This window comes from Pinus tabuliformis, chromosome 4_1, assembly GCF_031772625.1.
Source record: "Pinus tabuliformis cultivar Carrire ecotype Pingquan chromosome 4_1, CPIR1, whole genome shotgun sequence".
NCBI classification, from domain to species: Eukaryota; Viridiplantae; Streptophyta; class Pinopsida; order Pinales; family Pinaceae; genus Pinus; species Pinus tabuliformis.
Window position 1 is genome coordinate 638,710,594 of NC_142303.1, and position 23,462 is coordinate 638,734,055.

At 35.4% G+C, this 23,462-nt stretch overlaps 1 pseudogene; it reads right to left on the reverse strand.

Annotated features, from left to right (window-relative positions):
* Positions 1-3,428: 3,428 nt before the first annotated feature.
* On the reverse strand, positions 3,429-4,574 carry LOC149177669 (serine/threonine-protein kinase STY13-like; annotated as a pseudogene).
* Positions 4,575-23,462: the final 18,888 nt, after the last annotated feature.

The following is a 23,462-nucleotide window of genomic DNA, read 5'->3' on the forward strand; positions in this document are numbered from 1 at the left end:
GTCGAAGATCGAATGGCACAGGTTCATGGGGAGCATATAATGCATTGTTGCCATTATGGTAGAAGATCTTGGAGGAAGTACAGAAGGAGATCATGGATGCTGATCTGAATAGTGCTGCAATATGTCTTTATCTCTTTCATGGTCAATTATGGTGTTTGGTGGATTATGGTTCTTCTTGAAGAAATTTCTTTCCTTTTGCAGATCTGGTTTATAGTTAGGGGAAGCATGATCAGAAAAGCAAAGGCTTAAGCATGTTCTCAGGGGGAGCATAACCCTTTGCCCTTGATGTCAAAGGGGGAGAATGACGTTGAGGATCTTGAGGTTGCCATCAAGTCCAAAGGGGGAGATTGTTGGCATTATGATTCTGATTTGGCTCTATGGTACAGGTGTTGTACTTGATGGAAACTCACTCAAGTGACAAAACTCTGTTCAGGCTCTCAAAATGATGGAAAATAAGAGGTTCGCAGGTGCATCAATCAAAAGGTGTGGACCCGTAGGTTCGTTGTCCAGGAAGTGCGATCATACCCGTAGGTTCTCCTTTCAGAAGGTGTGGTCCCCCAGTTCACTCACTCCAATGCAAAGAAGCACGCTCACGTTGGGTTTCTTATGTTTGGCCCTTGATATTTAGCCCATCGTTCATCATCCTATGGTTTTGGCCCGTGGTATAAGATCTAAATTATTGAACCCCGTCTTTTGGATCCCTTGTATTGGTTTTCGATGGTTTTGTCCCATGGTTTGAATAAGGGCTTTCCTATAAAAAGGAAAGGAGATCACTTGGCTAGACACTTGTGAAATTTGAATATCTTAAGATCTGAAATTTTGGGTGATTTGTTTTAAAAGCTAGATCTAAATCAAGGAGAAAACTTAAGGCGAATCTATTGATAAGTCGTGATCTCTCGGGCGCATGATTAGATCTATGGATCTGACTGCCTGTGGCACATTGGAGGACTGTTAATTTGTCCCTAATAAGAGGTTCGCAGGCGATCCACGGCGTAAGTGTGGGGGTACGCAGTACAGGAGAAGACGCAGTGCGGGGGTACGCAGCGCAGCAGAAGGCGCAGTGCGAGGTACACAGAACAGGAGAAGGCACAGTGAGGAGGTACGCAGGGAAATAGAAGAACAAGTCGTGGAGGTACACTGTTAGGCGAGCAGTGCAGGTGCGGATCTTAGCAGAGGTATGCAGGGCAGCAGAACGAGTGGTGCGGAGATACGCAGAGCAGTAGACCGACCAGGTGCGGATCTGCGCAGTTTAGACACAGAAGAGCTGCGGGTATTCACAGGCCACTATTGGTGAAGTTGCGGACCTATCTTGAAACATTTGTTGGTTGTCTTTTAATTATTGCTGCAGAGTTCTGGGTTTAGATTTCTAGTATTACTTTTCTGTTTACATCATTCTGAGAAGTTGGGTGATTCATTGGTTGATTGTATAAGGAGATTGGGTGATTTGCATGTACTTGATGATTATTTGATCTTCTTGGATCCAGTTTGAAAATTAATGAAACGTGGTCCTTAAAGAAGTAAAAGAGAAAAGGGGGTTGTAGCTCCCTTCCAAGAGAGACTGGAAAACAAGAGAGAGTTGTAGCTCTCTGCACGTTGCAGCCTGCATACTGGTAAAGGACTGCACCAGTACAAAATCCTTGTAAAAGAAGTTTCTAATTGAAAGAAGATAGAGACATATTGCAGCAGGTGATTTTCACCCACATTGGGTTTCCACCATATATCTGGTGTTCTTTGGTGTGCCTATCTATTTTTCTTGTTCTTGTTCATTATTATATGGTACTGACATACAAATTAATGATCAATTTCTGAAGAATAAATTAAAGTATAAATCTGGAAGGTATATTGAAAAGAATTTGATAATGCTGATTCACCCCCCCCCCCCTCTCAGTATTATTTCCAACACACTTAACAACAGTTTTGTGAGACACAAACTGGGCAAAAATCAATGAGGATCTAAAATCTAAATTGGAAAAAAAATAGTTGAAGAATAAAAAATGAACTAGAAAACCTGAAGCAAAAAATCTGACTATTTCACTACATCTGCTCATTTTTTCAAAAATTGACAAAAGGGAGTATTTTTTTGTTCAATGAATCATTTCAGCCAGATTTCACCAATTATTCAGTGGTTTATGCAAACATTGTTTAACAATGAATTAATGAAACCAATGAAATTCATTGAAAACATTTTTTATTCCCATCTGATTCTTTAGCTTAAAGGAGTAAGCTACTATGACATACACCAAATATTTTTCAGGAACTTTAATTATTAGCTAATGAATGAAAGATTTCTATACACATTGTATATATCGGTTTGTTACATTCATCTCACCATACCTTAGCATTAAAATTCCAAACATGCACATTACACAAAACAATCCATTGTCTAATTTTAATTATTGATTTGTTATCATGAAACATCTTGACTTTTAATTTGTATCGTAATAGAAGATTCAAATAGACATCATTAATAGTTGCGAACTTGGAACCTTGATATGACCATCTGTTTGACATGGAAAACTCATATCAAATGATTATAGCATATTTCCAATTTTATGGCACAATATAACCAGTAGCTTGGTGGCATCAACAATTGCCCAAGAATCTAGAGATCATATGCCACTTTATCATCTCAATATAACCATTCAAAACATGTGAAAAAATATTATGCATACTACTTTGTACCATCGAACTGAACATTCAATAAAAATGACAAGTGCACGGATATAACATAGTAGGAAGACTCAACCGTATTGGCCTTAACTGTGCATAAATTTGATAGCAGTATGAAATTTGATGAATTTTTCATACAATGCGTTAATGATACGATCAACCTACTTTTCATTGCAACCCAAGCGCCTCAAAATTATTTTTAAAAACCACAAAAAAACTTATAAATATAAACTACATTCTGAAATTTTCAAAACACTAGTTAATTTTTCTGAGAGTTCCCAAGGCTGAAATTCTTTTAGAATATGGAACAAATTATGAATAATTTCATATTGGAGGCATACTTTATTTTTTCATTGCATTTTTTTCCGTACCTAATAAAAAAAATTATTCGAATTTCACTACTATGGGATATACTTGTCTATGAACCCAAACAAACCAACCAATTTATGTGACACCATAAAATTGAAACCTAGACCTAACAAGTAAATTTATGAGAATCACAAGTGGAATGGGAATGTTACCTCAATCCAGTCATTCAATCCTAGAAAACAGCCATATATATCATAGTGATCAATCATTTGAATTGAAGAATCAAATTGCAGAGTCAAGAGTCTGAGTAAGGAAATTACACAAGAAGCATAGTACTTTAAAAAAGAAAGCAAGTCACCATAAACATAAACTCTAGACAAGATCAACATGATAAAAAGAAGAAAAAAAATGGATAGAAAAGTAGGACAATATTTAGCTTACAATGTCATCTAGCGGTATGTCTTATCTTCTGGAGTCATGCCCTACATCTACACTCCAATTCTAGCAACCCCAAAATCCAAAATCTTGATAGACTTGTTTGTATCTATGAGTAGATTATCAGACTTCAGATCCCTTTGAATAAACCCAAGACTCTGTAGATACTCCATTCCCCTTGCCACATCCAATGTTTATTTCACTACTAATTTTAAAGGAATTTGGTGGTTTTGTCTCCTACTAAGTTTAAAGGCACTAGGTAGTTCTATCTCTTTACCAGAGACTACCTTATAGAACCCTCCTTAGCATACTCTGTAACAATACACCAAACCATAGGTTTCTTACAAACCCCTATGAATCTCACCACATTTTGATGCCTCAGAGTGGCTATCATCTTGAATTCTTGTGTGAATTGTTGCTCCAAGATTTGGGCTTTCTTTGTATTATCCTCCGACCTCTCAAGGATCTTCACTACAACATCCTCGCAATTGTAGGTACCTTAATAAAGTTTACCAAATGCCCCTTGTGCAAAAGGAGGACTTGTTTTGAGTTTTCTTAAGTCAATGGTCCACTCATCATATTCCTCAAGACCATTAGTAGGGTACCTGTCATCCATAAGCACATGTGCAAGGACATCTTCTCCAAGGGTATGAATGGATATGTTGTTATGGGCCACACTGTGGGCTACGGATCTGCCATGGGTTCTTGTCCTGGTTCTCAAATCGGGATGCATTAATATATTTTTTCTCAAATTGTTTGAGCTAAAGTTGTTGTCCATAATGGACATGGACACCAACCCACCTCAATTACTAGTCTGCAAGCTTCCCACACTCTCCACAGACATGCCCTTCTCCAAGCCTATGATAAAACCCCTCAGTGAAATCATATTCCATTGTTCTATAATGTTCTCCTTCTATCAATTCTCAGATAATTTGTTTACCCCCACCCCCAACATGATCATTTGTAGTTTACGGTCCGTCAATCTATCAAACCCAACCTTAAAAAACACATTTTACCACCATCAAAATGCAAAGAGCTACACTATACCCACAAGATTTATTTGCAGATAAATTGAAACAAGCATAGACAATGTCTAGTTCTGCAATACATAGGCATGTCTAATCCAAAAACTATCGGCTATCTTTAATCAAACCTGGCGTTGTTGAGCTCCTAGGATTAAGAAAACCCACGGTTCTCTGTGTGGGTATCGTTAAAAGTAGCAGATCTGGGAACCCAAATGAGAGTTTACTATAGAAATTTCCCAAATATTTAAGCTTTCACATTGGAAATACTTTCTCCACAAGGCTAGAATATGATGAACCACCAAGACCACCCCTCCTCCTATTGTTGTTGCTCCAACTCTGTGGAACAATGTCAGGTTGAGGACTTCCAAGGGCAAAGGGTTGATTTTCTACAGGCAAGAATTGGGAGGCTAGGGGCAATAGCAGGTGGCAAGGGATGGAGGTGATTCCAAGTAATAGAGAATGGAGGAATTGAAGCGTTGTGGTTGGAGGAAGACGAAAATGGAGGGATGGGATTGGTTGGGATTAATAATGTTTCCCCAACCATCTCCATAGAGGGAACACCTTTGGTGTTATTATATGGGAATTTCATAAAATATCCTCACATTCTTCTGGGTAGTGGAAAGAAATTACCCACCTGCCCGCGTGTCTTACAGAGAAACTAAGAATTGCTTCTATCAACATGTTGGGAGTATTAGGAGTGGGGATTGGGTTTGATTCATATAAATGCATGGAAAAATTATGGTGGTTCTTGTTTACAATTTAAATGACAAATCATGGAAATGACTCCCTCACTCTCCATTAAACATTGACACCACTTCTAAAATTGTTGGCGTGGCATTTGAACCAAGGCTTGATACGAAAATCGGGTGAAGCAAAGTATGGGAGTGATTGGATGGTCAAGTTCATCTCCTATTATTACTATTATTTAGTATGAAATTAATTCTATTTTGTACGATTGTTTTGGCATTGTTGATGTTCATGTCAAAAAACTAAAATTACCCATTGAAATCATATCAATCAAAATTTTAGGAAAAAACTATTTGATCACCAAGATGGTTTGTTGCAATCATATAGATGATAGCAACACTTTTCTCTAGGACCATCTCATATGAAAATTTAGTGAAATTAAAATTCACTTGCATTAAATATATTTTTTTAATCTTGTTATTTTATTGTTTTAATTTTTATTTTTATTTTGAAGTCTTTTGCTTGCATTCTTACAATTTATATTATTTGTTATTTAATTTTTTCCCTAATAATTTATTTGACATATATCTTATAAATTTGTCTCATTATCTTTCTTTTTTTTCAATTTTATTAATATGATGCCTACTGCCAGCAAATATTACGCATTTGGTTTTTATGCTGACCACTTATTACTTTGGTCAAACCTATTAAATAATTTTCAATTTCATAAAGTGGAATTTTACAATTTATTTTTTATTTATTGCAAAAAATATATTAACGTTTATCTGTAATGTTATTGGTTGTGATTTTGAAGATCTTATAGGGCCATGCCTGGTAACTCATACCCAAGATTATGTTCCATGTTAAATTATGCACATTAATTGTACTTGACACATCCAACTCTATAAAATTGAATGGGGACAAATGAAAATAAATGCTTGCTCTATGATGTCAAAATGTGAAACATGTTGTCCTACTTTTTACTACGTGATATGGAATTCATTACAATAGACGTGACAATCTGATTTTCACATTTCAATAGAAGACATGTTTGTACTTGTAATAAAATTTCTTTAATCAATATAATAATAGAAATATTCAGTAATTTGTTGTACACAAGTGAGCATCATAATTAGGAAAGGTTTTATATTTAATGTTAGATTCACATTAAATGCTAAGCTTTAATGTCCTGAGACACCCCCACCTACACATATAAAGAGAAAAGTGAAGCCAAACCAATGACCACAAAATATTTGAACTACTTAATTTAATCAACTTCTATATAATTGGTTTGTAAGTTTTAAATGAATGTATAATACATTATATGATTCGAAGGGATATGTATAGATAAGAATTATCGAAATCATTATTATTTTTAGAGTTCATAATTTTTATATCTGAAGAAATTCCTTGTAGATTCAAATTTCTTATGTAATATTCTAAAACAAAATATTTGAATCTACTCTACTCATCAGCAGAAACAATTAATCGATCGAGAAATCACAACATAAAGATGAGACAAGATTCAATCACATATACTCCTAGATTTATCTAATGGGAAAGCTTGCTGCTCAAAATCACTTCCTATTTGTATATTGCATTAGATTAGAAAAATAGAGAAGAAATACAATTATTTTTCAACCTGAACAATATTTGCACAAGTATAATCTATTTCACTGCCTCACAAGCTGACTTTGGCTAATAATTAGCCAATTCTGGTGCCTACGAAGCTCATATTTACTTGTGTTTTTTCTCAAGGAATTAACCCCTTATTAATTAGGGAAATCCTCATCCATAAATGTGTAATCCCTATAAGCCCTTATCTGACTACATGCACCACTTGTACAACTTGGATAATTATACAATTGATAGTACACTTCCCTTGAACTCCAATCTCAATTGGGTAACTCAAATTTCATGCATGCATGAGTTAATTAAGGTTGATTTATCAGTTAACTCATTGAACACTGCAGTTGCACCCCACTTCTAGAACTCTTATTAGTTCCTCCAACAGTTGGAATTGGTGTAATTGACTTTAACTTGATTTAACTGAATTAAACTATTACAACTCAAATTAAACTCACCCTAGGCTCCTAAAATTTAGGAACCACTCTACATGACTCAAGTTAGGTCCTCAACTCGAATAAGCTAAGCTAACTAAGTGATACTAACTCAGTTAACTCATTCAAGTTGTCTTGTGATGTAGAATTACAATTTTCTCCTAATTTAATTCAAGGGAAAATTAAATTAGGAATTTCTTGTTCCCATTTTAAACACTCCCTCTCAATAAGAAATGGATTCACATCTACCATGATCGAGCACCTATGGAATGTATTTTATGCAACACCTCTCACTGGTGTTGTTACTACTACAACATTTGCAATTGAGAATAAAAAATAAATAAAAATAATCATTGAATCAATCTACAACTGTCTACTGGGAAAATTGTGTTTTTGTTGACTCTATCACTGAGCCTCCTTCTCTGCTTTCAACTCTTCTCTACACTCCTCAGTATCTGACTAACATTGATCCTCCTACTACTGAATATTGTGGGCCTTCGTAACAAGGTAATGATCCTTCACACCAAAACACCTCAATGGACCCTGCCCAAATTATTTCAACTCTTGGGACTATTGCTTTACATCACCCTAACTCACACTTGGAGGTATGGTTGCATATGCTCCCTATTCCCACTTGGATCAAAATTTCCCCCTATTGGAGATCTCTTCTTTAGTGGATGTTTCCACTATGTCTCCTCTTTTCTTCTCCATTTTTGGCTGCTCCAAAATTTGCTAAGGTTGCTTTTGAGGCTCCATTTTGAGAGGTAAATCATTCTCCATTTCAACCACCAAGTCTCTACCCTTTGACTTTCTCCTCGAGGATTTACATGCATCTTCAACCTCAATTGCATATAGGTTCTTGGCTTGCACACAGATCTTATTCACCTGTCCCATGGCGATGTGTGTGAGGAATATCTTTCCTTTGTTGAATATCACATCGTAGCCACGGTCTTTCAACACCGTGACAGAAACAATATTCTTCTTTAGACTCGGAACAAACATCACATCCTTTAGTCTAAGAGGGAAGCTTGAGTCCCTCTGAAAATTAATTGTACCAATATCGGTCGTGTTATACCTTTCATCATCTCCAAACTCAATGTTCTTCTTGAGGCCTTTCTCCTCCAAGTCACTAAAGAAATCTCCATTCCCCTTCATGTGGAATGATGCACTACTATCCATATACCACATGCTTCCCATTATTGTGCTTTCCATGCATTCAATGAGATTAAAATCAAGCTTGAACTATGAAGCTAGCGCTTCACCTGTTGTTGCTACTACAAACTCCTTCTTGTTGATGCTACTGCATGCTCCTTCTTGTCTTCCTTCTTCTGTGTACATTTCATGGCATAGTGCCTGAATTCATGACAATGAAAGAACTTGATTTTGGACAACTATTTTTGCTTTCCCTCCAGGCTAGAATTAGCCTCACCTTGGGAATTCTTCCCCTTGGCCTTCTTTCCCTTGCTGACTAATGCAAATTCCTCTTCCTCTCCTTTGGATGAGGTCCCATCTCTATTTCTCTATCTTATTTATTCTTACAACAAGTTAGACCACAATTTCTCCCAATTTGGTAGTTTATCCCTCCCATTTACTAAATCCTCGTAGTTGTGGCAGCTCTTGTGAAGGCATAGAAGTCCTAGGCTTACCAGATAATTTTCAACAATTGTAATACCAACACTCCCAAGTTCATCCCAACATTAGGTGAACCTGCTCAGGTACTATGGTATTGTGTTTCCATTCTCCATCTTGATCTTCTGAAGCTTGTCCTTTAGTTCCAGCTTCTTGTGGTCATTGTTGTTCTAAAACAAGTCTATCAAGGCTTGCCATATTTCATATGGGGTATCCTTCTCATGGAAATTCAAGACAATATAATCTCGAACTCCTTATAGTATGATCCTCCTCGCCTTTGCCACACATTTCTTCCAGTCTGCCAAATCTTAAGCATCAGTTGTTGGAAGCTTAGGAATATCAATGTATATGAATTCCTTTAGCTCGTTATCTTCCAACACTTCCTCCATATTTTATTTCCAAGAAATATAATTCGAGCTACCCTCAAGGGCATACTCGAGTCTCAATCCATAGAATAACATCTTGCTGGCTCTAAAGAATGATCTTGCAAATTTGATTTACTTGCAAAGACAAACTCGAATTTTTCTCTTCTATTGTGATTCTTGCTATGATACCATATAGAAATTCCTTGTAGATTCAAACTTCTTATGAATATGCTAAAAAAACATACTTAAATCTACCTAGTTCATCAACAGAAATAATTAAACGATCGAGAAATCACAACATAAACAAGAGACAAGATTCAATCACATATGTTCAGATATTTATCTGAGGGGAAATTTTGCTACTCAAAACCCCTTCCTATGTTTATATTGCATTAGACCATAAAAATAGAGAAGAAATACAATGCTTGTTCAACCTAAACAATCTCTGCACAAGTATAATCTATCTCACAGCCTCACAAGCTGACTCTAGCCAATACTTAGCCAATTTTTTTGTCTACCAAGCTCCTATTTCCTTGCGATGTTTCTCAAGGAATTAACCCCCTATTTATTAGGGAAATCCTCATCCATAACTACGCAAACCCTATAGGCCCTTCTCTAACTGCATGCACCACCTGTACAACCTAGATAATTATGAAACTGATAATACACATTCCTTGAACTCCATTCTCAATTGGATAACTCAAACTTCATGTATGCATGAGTTAATTAAGGTTGGTTTAACAGTTAACTAGTTGAACATTGAAGTTGCACCCCGCTGCTAGACCTCCTACTAGTTCCTCCAACAGTTCGAACTGGTTTAACTGACTTTAACTCAATTTAACTGAATTAAAGTATTACAACTCAAATTAAACTCACCCTATGTTGGAAATAATATTTAGAGAGGGGATGAATCAGTATTTACAATTCAACTATTTTTCATTTCCGAATCATATTTATATACGTTACTTCAGTGAAGTGAACTTGCGTGTGCATGCAATCATGATCAAAAAAACTAGTATATACCCAGAGAACTTATGATTTAGTTGATTCATCATATGTTGATCTTTAATTAGTGCATCAGTACTTTATTATATAGTAACTAAGTGTATTAATAACATAATAAATCATCCAATATAAGCAACACACATGAACACCAAGATCTAATGTGGAAACCCAATGCGGGAGAAAAACCACTTGTTGTTGTCATCTTTGTATCCCTTTTAATATAAAGAAAATATGTTTATAATCTTGTACTAGTGTAGACTACCAGTACACAAGAACCCACTTGCAGAAGGTTACAACCTTCTCTCGTTCTCAAACTTCTACTGGAAGGGAGCTACAACCCCCTAGCTCTTGTACTAGTCGTTATGTTTACTAGTACATAAGTGATGGCCTATAGAAGGCTACGATCTTCTCTCTTCCTCCAGGGATCATGTTTCCTAAATTTTTAGGCTAGGTGCTCCTAGTACACAAAAACACAATATGAAGGCCTCGTTTCATCAAATTTTCATACTGGACCCATCAGAAATTTTGAAACTCAAACTACATCAACCAATAATCAGTTAATCTGAATAGTCAAATCATTATCACCAGAATATTGTGTTGAACCCAAAAACCTGCATCATCATTCAGAACTAGTTGCAACCTCAAAAATCATACATCATAATGCATACGCTACTTTATTGAACCCAACCTACATGTATACGCTACTTCCTTTAACCAAACCTGTGTATACCTTCAAAACTACTGAAACATAAAACTTCTAAATCAAATCTGTACCAACTAGTAATATTCTAAACATCTACTATCAAATTACAGAGATCTAGACAGTCAGCAGTAAAGATCACCCTTCTCACTTAATCAATCAATCAATCAAACTCAATATCCTTATGCATTCAGTTCTACTTTCAAATCTAAGAATACATCATTGACATACATGAGTAAACCAGCAACATTGATCAGATAGATCAGTCATTTCTAAATAAGAGGCTTTTCTTTTGTATACGCTACTTGGAAGCTTCAAACTAGTGTGTAGACATGCCTTCACCAAGGTGAACCAGTGTATATATCTATAAATACTAACTTATAACTTCGTTGTTATTCCATATTTTAGACATACCTATATCATGATATTTAAAGAATAAAACATGTGTAGGAAATCAAATCTATCGCAACCAATATTAGATCATTCAATGATAAGTCATTTCAGGTCTCATGATCCTGATCCAACATTGAATTCAAGGTGTACAAAATATTTCAGGTCATATCATAATCATATCCCCTGCAAAATAAAATATACTTCAGATAAAATGGTTCCTGAGAAACCATTTTTACTTGCACACTCAGCCCTTTGATCTTCATGTCCTTATATAGTTTTTGGCCTTTCTCAACACCTCGGACCAAAACAACACTTAGAACCTATGGCATTCTTGGATGGGATCAAATAGGCATTACTCCACTCAATATTATGGGCTAATACCATGGTATTGACCCTTGGTATTCTTTAATCTTGAATTTCCTTGATTTTCCAACCCATACGTGCTTTTCCTTTTTGTTTTGTGAATTTGCATGTATACGTTGCTTTTACAAGGTGAACCTACGTATATAGCTTAAACTATCTTAAAACATTATTTTCCTTTAACTTCTTGATTCTGATTAGTAGACCTTTGTTCCAACTTCATGCTCTTTTATACCAATGCCCTTTATCAAATCTAAAGTGACCTGTGAGTGATTTTCCATCAAGGAAAACACTTTTATCATAATTCCAACAATCTCCCACTTTGGACTTGATGGCAACCAAATTGGTATTGATTACTACAAGCTGTAGAAACTGTTAGAGATATCAAGCAACACCAAAATAGTCTCCCCTTTTGAGATCAAGGGAAAAGGGTGGACCAAGAGATTCTCCACCTTTGAGATACATTATGTTGTTCATGCTCCCCCTGAGTACATGCAGAGTCTGTAGAGATATTTTTCAAAAGAACAACATGACTCTATAACTCTAATAAGTGAGTATGACCTTGAATGACTCATACATACATAAACCACCCAACCAAGTGGGGATATACCAATTATTTATACATGAAAAAAAATTAGAAGTTATTACATCATCCTTCCCATGCATAGTGGGGATACAAATTACATCATATGTCCAATATGACTCATTAAAAAATATATTATGACACAAGGAAACATATTACACCCTAGATATTTACATGACCTATGCAGCAATTTATATGAATATCTGAAACCATAGCTGAAGTCAGCAACCATAATTCCAACAATGTAGAATGTTTGAGAAGGCTAGTGCTCCCCCTAAACCTGTGCTATTTGTGCATTGTCAACAAATCATTCAACAAGGCATCCTCATCAGTCATATAAAAATCAATGAATAAAGCATATTAGCAGACTGTAATCATCAATACCAGACTGAGCACCCACATCAAAGTCTAACCCACTATTTTTCTATCAGAAAAAAATATACACTCCTGCAACCATAGAAGCTTGCGTATGTACACGACTATCCTTCATGAAACCCGCATATAGTAACCTTCCTCTAAAAACTAGATTTAATTGCAGGATGATGTAGAAACTATTCCCAACTTTTGTTTAAGATATTCAAATGTTTCTCTGGGAAGTGGTTTGGTGAATTTATCAGCAACCTATTCTTTGGAGGGAACATACTCCAATTTAACCTTTTTTGGAATCACTTGTTCTCGTAAAAAATGGACTTAATGGGAATGTGCTTGGTCTTAGAGTGCATGACAAGATTTTTTGAAATGCTAATGGCACTTGTAGTATCACATAGAATGGAGATGGGTGGAGTACATGTGATTTGAATATCTTGTAATGTTTGCATCATCCAAAGTAGTTGTGCGTAGCAAGATGCAACAACCACATATTCTGCTTCAGTTGTAGATAAGGCAATCAAACTTTGTTTCTTGTTGAACCAAGACACTAACCGTGATCCCATATAGAATGCACTTCCACTAGTGCTTTTTGAATCATCAACATTTCCTGCCCAATATGCATATGTACATGCATGAAGAGTAAGATATGTATCTTTAGGATACCATACGCCGGAGTCTTGAGTTACTTGAAGATATTTGAATATTCTTTTTACAGCCTAAAGATGTGATTCCTTTGGATTTGCTTGGAACCTTTCAACAATTCCTATTGCATGCATGATATCAGGTCTGGTACCTGTTAGATAAAGAAAACTTCCAATCATAGATTTGTATGCCAGTTGATTCATTGTAGGTGATTCATCGTTAGAACTGAGACTGCATAATGTTACCATTAGAGTATATACTGGTTTAGAATCTTCCATTCCGTACTTCTTCAGAATCTTCTTGAGATATTTAGTTTGTGAAAGAAAAATACCATCTTTTCTTTGTTGTACTTGTAGACCAAGAAAATAAGTAAGTTCACCAAGTAAGGACATTTCAAATTCTTGCTGCATAACTGAAGAAACATTCTGACTCATAGATTATTTATTACTACCAAAGTTGATATCGTTAACATAAACAACAATAATTAGTATTTTTTCATTCTCAATCTTGGTGTATAAGTTGTTGTCTGCAGATCCTTTTGTGAACCCTTGTTGTTGTAAATATTTGTCAAGATGATAATACCAACCCCTTGGAGCATGTTTCATTTCATAAAGAGCCTTTTTGAGCTTGCATACAAGATTTGCATAATTTCCTAGAATGAATCCTTCTGGTTTTTCAATATAAACTTCTCCTTCTAAATCTCCATTAAGAAATGCAGATTTTACATCCATTTGATACACTTTGAATTTCCGAAAACTGGAAAGAGCAAGAAACATTCTTATGGTTTCAAGTCTGGAAACATGTACAAATGTTTCTTCAAAGTCTATACCTTCTTGTTGAGCATACCCTTTACAGAAAATTGTTGCTCTATTTCTAATAACCTCTCCATTTTCATTCAATTTATTCTTGAATATCCATTTTGTTCCTATAACATTTTTATCAAGAGGTCTAGGAACTAGTTCCCAAGTATCATTTTTTTCCATCTAGTCAAGTTCTTCATTCATTGCCTTAACCCAACATTCATCTTTGCTAGCTTCATTAACATTTTGTGGTTCTATGGAGGATAATAATGCTAGATAACTTGAAGTTCCTGCAAGAGTTCTTCTTGTCTGTACTCCCGACCCTTTTTCTCCTAGAATTTGAGATTCTGGATGATTCTTTTGAACATACCTGGATGGAGACTTTTCCCTGTCAGTTGTATCTTCTTCTGATGCTTCATTGGTTTCTTCCTCTATATCATTTTGATTTGATATAGGAAAGCATTCACTGTCTTCCTCATTTTCATCATCCTTTGTATGTTCCTGATTTCTGCATGCTTCATCAATTACTACATCAATGCATTCAACAATTTTCCGAAGCCTCTTGTTATAACATTTGTATCCTTTACTTCTAGATGAATAACCAAGAATAATTCTTTCATCTACTCTGGTTTCAAACTTACCAAGTTTTTCATCAGTATTTTTAATGAAACATTTGCTTCCAAAAACTCTAAAGTGTTTTATAGTAGGAGGCTTACCATACCAAGGTTCATATGGAGTTTGATCACTATTTACCCAAACATTAGCTTTGTTGAGAATAGTCACAACAGTAAATATAGCTTCACCCTAGAAGGTGGCAGGAGTTCCAGATTCATCAAGCATAGCTCGAGCCATTTGCTAAACTATTTTGTTCATTCTTTCCACTACACCATTTTTTTAGGAGTTCTAGCAACACAGAACTTCCTTTTTTTCCATGTTGTTCAGAAAAAAAACAATGTAAATTTTTAAATGGGAACTCTGGCCAAAAAACCCTGAAAAAACAATGCTAAAAACAAAAAGTGTGTATACAGGAATGATGGTTTTTTTAGAGTCAATTTTGAACATGTTTTAAAAATGGCAATGAAAACGAAATTTTCGTGCAAAAAACACCCTGAAAATGAGAAGTGTTGATATTGGAACAATGGTTTTTTTTAAGGGTCAATTTTCAACATTTTAAAAAAATGTTATTAAAACCGATTTTTTATGTGCAAAAAAACAACTGTTTATGAGGAAAAAACACACTAATTTTTTTGGTAGAATAACATTTTTCTTTCCTAAGTATAAATTCAACATGTTTTAGTAATGACCATAAAGATAAAATAATGGGATATGGAATACATTAAACTTCTATTAGTTTTCATCCATGTTGTTAAACATATAATAACATCACGCTAAAGATTGCTAAAATTCTAATTGTTTTCAACCATAACATTAAGGATACAAACAAATTTGGAATTATTTCAACCATAAAATTAAACAACCATGACATTATGAACAAATTACATGACTAAAATAATCAAAATATCATTATTTCTATATTGAATGAAAGATACATTGTATCTCTAATTTAATGTTGCATTGTAGATATTCTAGACAATAAAAGTCATCATAATTAAGACATATAATCCAACAACATAAAAATGACTAATAACTTCTGATTTAACACCATATGGAAATCAAAATTTGTATTTCAAGATACGATGCAAACATCAGTTATATAAAATATCTTAGACAATTATTCAAAATCACTCATATTTTCTTGCACACCATCAGAATTCACATCTTCAAATGAATGACTAGATGCAGACGAAGATGTTCCATATTCTTCTCTTTCCTCAACTAGTTCCCCATCTAAGTCCACATGCATGTCCACCATTTCAAGGTTCAAAATTCTTCTGGATATACGACTGGTTTCAGCAGACCCCCATCTCAACATTGTTCCTTCTTGTAACAACCTTTTCAGAATCTCTATCGTCTTGAAGTGAAGAGTTCCTCTCTTTGTTAAATTGAATTCATAAACAAGTATGTCAACATCCTCCAATTTTAAGAGGTCTATGCGGAAGTGATTTATATTTGTACCCTTTATTTTTCTCTTTCCACCATTTTTTTCAACGACCATCTCTGGCTTATACACACCATTGAATGGGTGTGTATTTGTGGCATACCAATGTACTTCAACACCTGTAACATCCTCATTTTCTGTAAATACCTTTATAACCTTAGTAACCCAGAATGGATAGCCATTGGGATCTCTATCTACTAGCACTGTGATCATGAAATCCTCCTTAATATCCTGTACTAAACCCCTATAAAGGTCTTCCATGGCTTCACATTGTGCATGAGATCTTCTGGAACCAATATACATCTCTCTTTCCTCTGCCTGTGAAGAATTAATAATACCTTGAGATTGTTGTTGTTCAAAAATGTTTGTTTCCTCATGTTCATTTGACACATTTTGTGGCCAAATAAATGGATTTTTCAAAGGTATATCTTCATTTGTTGTTGTTGAAATGATATCACTTTGATTATTAAAAAATGACTCCCACCAAACTGAATCAGTAATGTCAAAGTACTCGTATGTATATCTAATACATTTTTTAATTTCTTCTAGGTAATCAGAATAATTTATATCTCTATTCTGTTTGTGTGCATTATGAACTTCACCAACTAATTGCAATAACAATATTTTTTATGCAAATATTGGATGATATGGAATGAACTTCAAAAATTCCAAACCTGATGACGATGCCCATTTTGCAGTAGTTGAATACTTCTTGCCCCATATTAGTGTTTTCCCATCAATTTTTTTGATACGAAATTGATGGGAAGCTAATGTCATTAAGTTGTTCAATGCATTTCTCCTCACCATGCGATCCTAGAATAAACTTTCTCATGTCAACAGTTTCTTCCAACACATCAAAAGTAGGCTCTTACATGTATGATTTCTTAATACATTATATTAATGATGGAAAGATCCCAACTTCCTTCCTCCTCAATGTGACTGAAAAATGACTGAACATCTGATCAATATGGTCATGAGTGTGCCCAACAAGAAGGAAAAAAACCTTTACCTTCTGAAAAATTCTCAATTCAACAAGAATGTTTAGATATCCAAAAACAACCTGATTTTTGTTTTCACACCAAGTGTTGTCCAATTGTAGATACAAAACTTCAGGAAGATTACCAGACCAATGAGAAAGCACATCATGAATTATGGTTATTGTTATATTTGCATCATTATGAATATTTGGAGCTGTGAAGTACACCCTTGGAAAAATTTTACAATTGAAGACCATACAACCGACCAGGTGATACTGAATAAAATTTTCCTCCTATAAATTTTTGGGTGTCTGAACAAAATGTGGTAAAATTGTTTTCTTCTAGTCCATACCGTCAATTATCAAACCCAAATATTTTTTCAGATTATCATAACACTTATTTCGATGCTTGTACAAATTTTTCTTTTCACTTGTCTGTTGTTCGCGATGCTCCTGAAGTTCTTTGACAATTGAATCTACACAACATAAAAGAAAGCCATTAAGAAATACGTTTTCATAATTGATGATTATACAATTTTAAATGTTAAAGTTATGAATGCTTACCTCTTTCTAACCCTTCACAGTTGTCCCTTTTTTATTTAAGAGAAGAACATGTGTTGCAAATCCCCATCCTTGTCTTCTTATGAGTACAGACATTGTTGAATTCTTTCTTCCATACCTTCACAAAATATTGATATGTAATCAACTGACCATGTCCCTCAGCACCTTCTACATATTCTTTGTATAATTTGTAGATTTCTCGTCTTAAAAAATTATCTGGAATATGTATTGTCTCTCTATTTGGCATACACTCTCCATGCTTTGAAAAGAAATCTTTTATCCATGACATTGCAGTACTTGATAATGGCCCAAACTCTCATTTATGATGTATTTCTGAATAAAATGTTGGATCCTTTTCCAAATTTTCTTGGATTCTAGAGAGATGAAAATTACCCATCGAATGAAACATTTTGAAAGCCTTTCTACAGATAAATAAAGACCCAATCGGATAATCATAACCTGACAATGTAGATTGCATGCACCCAACTAAATATGAATTTTGCATGCTTTTATTCATTGACAAATATCTCTTCCTTTTCTCTAATGCAAATTTGAAATCCATATGTTTCAAGCAAACTTTTTGACAACATTCACTTGAAATTAGAACACTGATAGAACTTATTCTCGTCAGGTATTTACTCTACCCCTTGTATAACTATAACATCTTGCATTGATACGAAAAGGTCTGCTCCTACTCCTCGATACAATATTTCTTGGCAACATCTTCATCATTGGATCATCATTTTTATAAGTATTTTCATCATCATTCTGAGGAATGTTATCCACACTATGATCAGTTGTGCTTTTCAAACACTGACTTGGACAATATTCTTCATCTTCCCTTTCTTCAGTGCTACTATCATAGTCCTTAGAATTGGGACTAAATGGAAAATTTGACTCTATGTTTATTGGATATTCTTCCTCATGTGCATTGTCAGTGTTGCTCTCATAGTCCATAGAATTAGGACTACGTCGAAAATGTGAATGTTTACTTATTGAAAATGCTACATCCTATCCTTTTTCACTGCTACTCTCATAGTCCTTAGGATTAGGACTAAGTGCTTCATCCTGACCTTCATCACTATTTCTTTCATAGTTCATAGGATTAGGACAAAGAGGACACTGTGACACTCCATTCCTTTGAAAATTTTCATCATTTTCTTCATCACTGTTGCTCTCATAGTCCATAGGATTAGGACTAAGTGGACACCGTGACACTCCATTCTATTGAAATTCATCATCATGCTCTTCATCATTGCTGCTCCCATAGTCCATTGGATTAGGACTAAGAGGACACCATGACACTCCATTGTTTTGAAATTTTTTATCATGCTCTTCATCGCTGCTACTCTCATAGTCCATATGATTAGGACTAAGTGGACACCTTGACACTTCGTTCATTTCAAATTATTCATCATGTTCTTCATCACTGTTGCTTTCATAGTCCATAGGATTAGGACTAAGTGGACACTGTGACACTCTATTTAGTTGAAATTCTTCATCACTGTTGCTCTCATATTCCATAGGATTAGGATTAAGAGGACACTATGACACTCCATTCTTTTGAAATTTTTCATCATGATCTTCATCCCTGCTGCTCTCATAGTCCATAGGATTAGGACTAAGTGGACACCGTGGCACTCCATTCTTTTGAAATTTGTCATCATGCCCTTCATCACTACTACTCTCATAGTCCATAGGATTAGGACTAAGAGGACACCATGACACTCCATTCTTTTGAAATTTTTCATCATGCTCTTCATCATTGCTGCTCTCATAGTCCTTAGGATTAGGACTAAGTGGACACCATGACACTCCATTCTTTTGAAATTCGTCATCATGCTCTTCATCACTGTTGCTCTCATAGTCCATATGATTAGGACTAAGTGGACACTGTGACACTCCATTCTTTTCAAATTTTTCATCATGCTTTTCATCACTGCTTACCTCATAGTCCATAGGATTAGGACTAAGTGGACACCGTGAGACTCCATTCTTTTGAAATTCGTCATCATGATTTTCATCATTGTTGCTCTCATAATCCTTAGGATTAGGAATAAGTGGAAACTGTGACTCGTTATTTATTTAAAATTCTTCATCCCTTCTTTCATTTGTGTTACTCTCATAGTCCTTAAGATTAGGACCAAGTGGAAGAATTGACTTTCAATTCATAGTGGAAGAATTTCCATTATATTCATCAATATGAATATAGTTGTTATGAAACAAAGATGTTGATTCTTCACAAAGTGAAACTTAACTATCAGAAGAATCCATCCCTTTCAAACAGAAGAGGTTGAATGGTACAAATGCAGACTCTCCTAATGATATTATATAGCTCAAAGAATGAAATTTTCCCTCCAAAAAATTTCGCCAAAATTTTTTGTTGGAAATAATACTGAGAGGGGGAGGTGAATCAGTATTATCAACTCAGATACTTTTCAATTTCATACTCAGATTCATATATGCAGCTTCAGTTCAGTATATCAGCGTATATACGGGACTGTGTTAAATGCAACTAGCGTACATGCAGTAATCTTATGAATCAGTTAGCTTATCTTCAGTAAATTCATCAGAACATTATTAACCATAATAACAGTAATCAGGTGCAGTAAAACAGAACAGATCATCACACATAAGAAGCACACATGAACACAAGATATAAGGTGGAAACCCAATGTGGGTGAAAACCACCTGCTGCAATTCATCTCTTTCTTCTTTAATAAGAAACTTCTTTTACAATGTACTGGTGCAGTCCTTTACCAGCACGCAGGCTTCAACCTGCAAAGGGCTACAACCCTCTCTCGTTTTTCCAGCTACTTCTGGAAGGGAGCTACAACCCCCATAGCTCTTGTACTAGCTAATATACTAGTACGTAGGTGCTGACCTACAGAAGGCTACAACCTTCTTTTCTTCAGGGACCACGTTTCATCAATTTTCAGACTGGATCCATAAGTACAGAACAATCACTGCTGCAATACAATCATCAACTTATACTTGCATCATAAATCTCTAAATCACCCAATACTGAATCACTAAAACCCTGTCATCAAAAACACAGAACACAAACCAGAGCCCAGAACTCTACAACAACCACTAGAATCAACAGCAACCTGAAACACCAAATCTCATAATGCATACGCTACTTGATTATATCAAAACCGCGTGTGTACGCGCTTTCACCAGAGACAACTCGCGTACAGATCTAAAGATAATTACTTATACCTTTGCTGTCAGATCCAACCTTAGCCAAGCATCACAAACAAATAACCAGCAATACTAGATCTTGCCACTTCGTCAGACATCCATTCCTTGCTCCTCATACTTGCCTAATGATCTTCTCCTCCTTTTATAGTCTTTAGGCCTTGCTCAATACCACGGTCCAAAACCATAATAAATCAATACCAAGAGCCCAATACTTGGGTTCAACACACTTGTCGAGATACCATGGTCCAAAACCATAGGTTCAAATACCGAGGACTAACTACCACGGACCAAGACATAAGATTTCCCACCTGTACGCGAATTCCTTGCGTGAAAGTGCGTGTATACACATACGCATCTTCGGAACGTCCAACCCGCGTGTATACGCTGATTTGTCACAATGAACCTGCGTATATCTCTTTCTTGACCTGCTGTACTAAGATCTGTCCTCTGATTAAGTTTCCATCACCTATATCAACCTCTGAGTGAGTTGCCATCAAGGACAACACTTGTATCATAATGCCAACATTTTTCCCTTCAAAAATTGTGTTTCATGTATTTTCCTCCATTATTTACTCCACAATTTATTGAAAATTTTTTAATATTTTTTTTTTATGAAATAAACCTTTAAATTTAAAATTGTAAACTAAATCTTTTACCTAAATTAATTCAATAGTTAAACTATATAATATTTACTAGACAATTGAATGTTTTTTTTTTATTTTTATAATACCTTCTAAAACAAATTAATCCCACATTCACCGTGTTGTAAAACAATTCCATAATATTCGCTTTATCATAGTTTCCTATATCGCCATAACAAAATTTAAATGTTAATTTTTTTAAAACAAATTAATCCCACATTAACCGTATGGTAAAACATTTCCATAATTTCACCTATATAATAAATTTCATTATCACTATTACTCACATCACATCAAGGTTTATCGAGGTTCGTTAAAAGACTTGGAGAGAATTTGTGAAGCAGCTACATTGCTATCAACAACATATTCAACAGAGGATTCTCACATTTGAAAGGTTCGTTAATTTTTCTACTTTACAAATTTTAAAATTAAATAAGTTTAAATTTATTTTCTTTTAAATTAAAAAAATTTGTGGGCCAAATCTACCCACTACGTCCACAGTGGGCATGGTGGGACCGGTAATGCTCATAGTGGCCAAACGGGCCCATAGGTTAGGGGTGTTGGGGATGGCTACCCAGCACCCGGCCCCACCCTAGTGGCCCAACAGCCCACAGGGGTGGCAGGGCGATTCCCGAAATTTCCTTGGCACCCCCACGGGCCATTGGGTTTTCGAGGTGGGGCGGGGGCTATCCGACCAACCAATCGAGCCAGTCGTTGGGTCTGTCCCCCCTAGCCCCCCTCCTAGCCCCCCTAGCACCCCTGTCTGTAGCCCTCCACCCCACACCGGCGACCCAATGGCCTGCAAGGGTGGAGGGGCGATTCCAGGAATCGCCTCGCCACCCCCGCAGGCCGTTGGGTCACCAATTTGGGGTGGGGCTAGGGTTCGGGAGGGGTTAGTTGTTCAGCCGCCAGAGTGAGCTAGGGGGATCGAACCCAAAGGTTGGCTCAGTTGGCTGGCCGATTTTCAAGGTGCAGCAGTAGGGCAATATATTTTTTAAATTTCCTTTTTTTTTAAATTGTTATAGTTTATAAAATTAATTATCATTTATCATTTTCGTTGTTAATTTAAATTATTTTTTTGTGATTTAATGATTTATGTGTCTTTTTCAGGAAAATGGCATCAAATAAGATTTTTGTGAATCTTTCTGGACCAAAGACTCTTAAAGGTGGATCTTCAAAAAAAATTGGTGAATGAACCCCACCTGTGCTGATGGCTACAAATCTTTTAAGTGCCTCAAACAATAAGAAGATGATTTCATACTAGAAGAAATCAAAAGAAGTGAAACTTCCATCGAATTTCTGGTATGTGAAAGAAACAGAAAGCCAAAATGTGAAGATATATCTATATGTTGATATACCTAATGATCATGGAATTTATGAAGTGATGGGAAAGGTCATAGACGTGTGTTCGGTACTAGATAGTGAAGTTGTTTACATACAAAACCGCCCAAGTCACATGAAAGGATTAAATATCAGTTATCATATTCATTGTATGACACGAGAGAGGTATCTACAAAGTTTTGTAAACAAATCATCAATGATATGACACAAAATATCATAAGTATTGTTAGTTATATTTGTGTTTTGCGTTCTTGTAACTATCTCACTATATTTTTAAAACTTTGTTTTCATTGACATATGATATTTTGTCTGGCAGAATTTTGTTGAAAGTTGTTTAATTAGGTTGGGGGGCATTCATTTCATAGAGCATGATATTATGAAAGTTGTCAGTAGTTTCTACTCAGTGTCAGAAGAAGATATGGCAAACAAGAAAAATATAGTAATTCATGATACTACAAAACTACATCCAAGGGATCAGATAAAAAAAAAAAAGCCTCTAGTGGATAAATCTAGCAAAGGTAGACAAGTTACTTTTGAAGATGAAGAAGTTGAAACTGGCAGTGAAGAATATGTTGTCATTACTGAGAATGAAATTGGAACTGAGAAGAGTCGTAAAAGACCAAAAGTAACAATGCCAAAGAATAAATA